A 5480-nucleotide genomic window follows, 5' to 3' on the forward strand; every position below is an offset into this window, starting at 1 on the left:
GTGTTGTAAACCTTCACAACTGGCATAAATGGAGAATTATCGTAGATCATCTCCATGAGGTCTCTTCTCCCTTTTCTAACTATTTGTGGTTAATCCTTCTGATACAGACTCAGATGGATTTTTATAGCATTCGGCAGGATTTAGAAATAAAGTACATTTGTCCAAATGTCAAGGTGAGGCAGTTATTCAAGAGGTGCTTGCCTAATTTATGTCTTTCAGTCCATAAATAACCACCTTATCACATATAAAATGACAGAAGTCTTTTTATATGTGTCGTATTTCACCCAGAAATGGAAATAAAATTTCCATTAAAACAGTTTGCAGGTGGGTAAAGCTAACACTATCAGCACTAAAATGTGCCTGCAAGCCAGGATTTTCCTCCTGCCACCAGGCAAAGGTATTGGTGAAAGAAACTACCAGAGGTATCTTTACTGTCCAGGTGGCCAACAGTAGCATCTTCTTCATTCAGGCAGAACAAATTCAATCTTATGTTATTCCATTATTTTATGGAATGTTTTCCAACTGTGCGTGCTATCTGTCTTCTGGTATTGCAAAATGGCAAGAAGCTCTGAGCGTGGCAAACCCAATTGATATCCTTTTTTAGCCTGCAGCTTACTATAAGGTGCACAGCCCATCCCTTCTTTTCTATCCTTAATGTGTGATATGAAATAAAGTAACAACTGTCTCTCCTGTTATACATCATGTATACATGACGTGCATTATAGTTTTTTTAGTGTAAAGCAATTCACAGTTTCATTCATTCAGATTTCACATCTCAACTAACTTCTTGTTCATTACTACAACATAGCATGTCATGTCAGGAAGACAATTAAGGAAAATAGCATTTGTTAAAAATAATACTGTATAAGGAACAGATATTTCATTGAGCATTGATGTATTCGATTGCAAAAGTAGTCCTTCAATTTCATGAGAAAAGAGGTTCCTACCAACTAATAGAATGTTTACAAACTTCTTGATGTACTCAAAGATATACAACTTGTAACTAACCTTGAATCTATTACCTTTATAAGAATGACACTACACCACATTTTGTCTTGAACCCCCTTAAGGCATGAGCATATAACCATATTATATGTTTCAAATTCTTCTGAATGACATCTTTATGATGCTGGCTGTTACCTGAGAAAAAATATGAGATTCTCGAGAGGGAACCCTTAAGGGCAGGCTTAATAGGAAATATCCCTCTGATAAAAGTACCAGTAGAGAGAGTATCTTTATTGGCCAGCTTTTTTAAAACTTACCTGGAAATGGCTATAGAGGACAGTATGCGCCCAGGAATTATAAAATGGCAAATAAAATAACCTCCATTAGAATTGTTCTACATGTACAAATAGAAGGAATAATGTCGTTGCAAATACACCTGAGGAGGATTTCATACTGCATGGAAGAATGTCTGTTGGGGTTCAGTTGAACAGAACTGCATCTGTAGAGAGGGAAACAGAGGAAGTCCTGTGAGCAGCATACATGAAAGGAATCGCTGTGACCAAGAACTATGCCTGTAGGACCACAGACCAATCATCTTGTGAAGGACAATACTTAAAATGCAGCAGTGCAAAGAAAACAACTCGAAATTTGCATTACATTTGTATGTATACTGTTTAATAGATAGATCTTTTAGTGTCATGTACACAGCAAATAAACCTCACAATAATTCTTTGTTGGAATCAACAGGAACATTAACACATATACCTATCTGTTAAACGAAAAAGGAAACTACACAGAGATGTACTCCTTAAATTTCTTTAATTCTTTGAATTTCTTTAGCTTTAGGCTGCTCCTTTAAAGTTTAAAGGATAAGACACCACATCATACAGTTAAGGATACCTAGAGAAGAACTGGTAAAAATGTCTAAAAGTGTGCGGTGCGTCTATATCTAAACTGGATTAAAGACCTTTCCTGTTGTTCTGTTCCTGTACTACATGTGGGTGGCGTGGGAGGAGCTGTGGCCAGCTTATCCTTCCTCTGACATTTATACAAGCATAATAATATCACAGGGCCTTTAGACTCATTATACAACGGGTATGTGTTCAAGCCAAGGTGACCATATTAGGGAATACATAATCAAACTTCCTGTACATCAAAGGGTGACGCAGTTAGTAATCATGCTGAGAGGGGAAATGTTTATATTGAGATCTGTAAAAAGTGAGAACCATGTAATGTCTCTGTATGAAATCCTGCTTTTGAAACAAAAGGACATTGATTCCCAAACTGCTAGAGTTATGGACAATATTAAATGGAACAGTTATGGTCCTTTGGATGTAACTTAATTGTTCTATGTGAGGAGCACTGTTTTTAAAGATAGATACTGTTATAAATGACACTGTATTTATCATTTTCAGGTCACCTGTGCTTTTTTAGTCATTTTTAAAAGCACACTTGAGATAAAATACCCCCATATACTGTCCTCCAGCCTTTGAAGGACAAATCCAGCATTTGCTCCTCCACTACTGACCTATCAATGTAAGGGATCAATCAGACAAGTGAAGGCTAATCACCACTGTGGATATTAGTACAGCCTCCCCACAACACAAACCTTTACAGAGTGGGTCATGGACCACACCTTTCCATCATACCATACCGACTTCAGGATAATCACTACCTCCCATGCAGGGAAGGCCTTTCAGTGCAGAGAATGGGAGGTCTTTTAACATCAATCCATTGGAGATAACTAGTACCTTTTAGGCAATAACATCACAGGAGGATGCCCGGCAGGTTCTAACCTCCACAAAGGTTGGAAATGAAGGCTAAAATCTTCTTCGGCAAAAATGCACTGGGGGAGAAAAGTATAGGGTGCAGCACACTACCTGTTGTGGCACAAATCCTATGAGAAAATTTAGGGGGAAGTATCTGTCAGTGAGGATAACTGGAAATGGGAAATGTAATGTTAGCTGTGGTGAAAGTTGACTCAGAACATCATTTCATAGAACTCTGCATACCTTCACATTTATGAGTAGCCTTGGAAAGTGGTCTTGGTATGACTGCTACAGGGATTAATTTCTACAATGTTTCTGGGTTGTTAAATATACCACTGGTAGGAAATTTCCCAAAACATCAGAAACAAAAAAGTTGTAACTTCCAGCAAAAGTACACCAATCCAACATGTAATTTTCCAGGTTCTATAGATATCAAACCGGCAATGTGTTAAAGCCAGATGCAAATAATACTGGTAACATGTTCTGCAGGCCTTCAATGCTGACTTAACAAGGTGTTGGCTTGTGTTTAAGGATGAGTAACACCAAGAGCACATTTAAGCACTTCCATGATTCTCAGAAAGAGTCAGGTCTTGCTCCATCATGGAAGGAGCAAAACCTTTCATTCACCAACACAGCTTGTATGGATCAAATCTAAGAACAGAATTAGTATACTCCATCTTTAGTTTCCAAAACATGAAGGATGCTCTTGTCCACTGGGGGTAGTAGCTAGCCTTGGTGCTGAATCTATCTGTTGAGGAGTTGTTAAGTTGTGCATTTGGACAACAATTCTCATGCAACTTTTGAGCCACAGTTTCAATATATTTTGATGGCTTTGTCCAGATAACAGACTTACCAGATCCCAGATAGATCACTACTTTCATTTCAAAGAAAATTATGACTGGAACAACAGTAGTCAGGACTTGTGGTCCTATCTAAAAAACAGCTGGAGTGATTACAGACAATGCATGCCCAAGGAGGCAAAGAGTCAGGAACATCTGTATTTTATCTATGTGGGCAGAACATTGACATTAACTGTTGCTATACATCTGCACTTTCCTCAAGCTTTCCTGTCATCCCATGTAATCTTTTCTTGGACATATGGAGAGACACCACAATCCGCCACACTCAGGCGGGAATTTATCACCAATTTGGGGTAAAGATGGCCATGATGTTTTGTTGAGGATGCCATCAAAGCTGTAAATGTCACCATCCATAACGGCCCTTTAAAACTGGGGATAGGGCGTATCTAATCTAATCCTCGTCATTTCAACATTATGATAATTGCAGGGGACAGTTCCATCTGAATGGCTTCGCTGGGTTGAAAGTGACCGATGTTGTCTCTCATCTCACCCTACAAATGTAAACACCAACTTTTAAAAGTACATCCCTTAATTCAAAAAGCTTCACAATCACTTAATTGCTATAGATTACAGGTGATTGGTGAAAAATATACATGTAGCTACAATTGCTCAGTTAGTGATGAAGTATGGAACTTGACATACTGAAGCCTAGCTACTGGTATATATAAATATTCAACATTTTCAGATTTAAAATAAGATTTGATTGCAGAAGTTATGTCAGATACAATAAAAAATATGATGTTTCATGTATAGATACAGCAGCTACTGGCATCTTAAGGTACTTGTTGCTAAGAAAGACAAGTTGCTTAAAACACACCCTTGAAACTGCTTCTCATGTCCAACATTTGTTAAAACCTTTTTATCATCATCTAAGCATATTTTTATGTCCGTCACTTGGACTGATGACTCAAGATGTACATAATTTATTCTAATTTTCATTCTTCCAGAAAATAGAAAAATGGAAGATTTTGGAAAACTGCATATTAAGTACTTGATAGATTATTAGACATTAGCTTTAATTTGTATCTATTGATTTTCACAACTCACCTTACAACATTTAAAGATTGAAGTACATCCCGTCCACTCCTTCCAGCTTTCCGAGTGGAACAACTGAAAGAAAAATAGGCCATTTCAGTGCTGAACCTGCAACAGACAAGACCATAACTGGCTTTACAGCCCCAACAGAACTAATCAACCATTACTGCCACTTCACGGGCATACCAAGATGGCATCGTGCTCCACTTTATGTCAGGATCAATGGCAATGAAGCGGCACCTGGACTTTTCAATTGAAATGTAACCATGCAAGTGCATTCAATCCATAAATACACTCCGAGCTGGTTGCGGCTGTGGAATCATATCAAGCAAAGCATAAGACTATAAAGATGTTTTGTACAGCACTTATATAATATGAACACTTACATAGGCAAAATCAATTCCTTTTTCTGGTTTGAGGTATTTTCATCAAATCAAGACTATATGAAAGCATAATTTCCACATACTGCAGTATTGAACCTTTTCACATACATTCAAGTGTATGTCAAGTGCCTTGAGAACTGTGTCACATACATCCAATTTTCACCTCCTTAATATATAGGTTACTTTCAACTGGCTTTCATGGTTCCTTGGCTCAATTCATTTTCAAAAAAAAAAAAAAGATAATGCTGCACTTCTTTTCCATAACGTTCAGCAAAAAATGAGTGCCATGCCCCCTCTGGCTACATGAACCAATTAACAAGATTATCTCACGTATGTTGCTGAAGCCCCGGGAGAAGTTTCGCTTCTGAGCGGAAATGGATGAGGCTGTAAAGCTGAGATTGGGAATGCAGCAATATGCCTCCCGGGTAAAATTTGATTATCATGGCTTTATAAAAATGTAAGTGTGGTGAATAGAGAATGTGGCATAA

The 5480-nt window shown here is 37.8% G+C and overlaps 1 long non-coding RNA gene across 2 annotated transcripts in view; it reads right to left on the reverse strand.

Moving 5' to 3' along the window:
* Window positions 1-725: 725 nt before the first annotated feature.
* The window catches only part of LOC118414984, an 87048-nt gene continuing 82293 nt past the window's right edge, over window positions 726-5480 (reverse strand). For both annotated transcript variants that reach the window (XR_004831049.1, XR_004831048.1), the window contains 2 exons: window positions 4622-4684; window positions 726-1444 (listed from right to left, as the gene is read on the reverse strand). This is a non-coding gene — a long non-coding RNA (uncharacterized LOC118414984). The remainder of the gene's footprint in view (window positions 1445-4621; window positions 4685-5480) is intronic.

The sequence above is a fragment of the Branchiostoma floridae genome, chromosome 4 (assembly GCF_000003815.2).
Source record: "Branchiostoma floridae strain S238N-H82 chromosome 4, Bfl_VNyyK, whole genome shotgun sequence".
NCBI classification, from domain to species: domain Eukaryota; kingdom Metazoa; phylum Chordata; class Leptocardii; order Amphioxiformes; family Branchiostomatidae; genus Branchiostoma; species Branchiostoma floridae.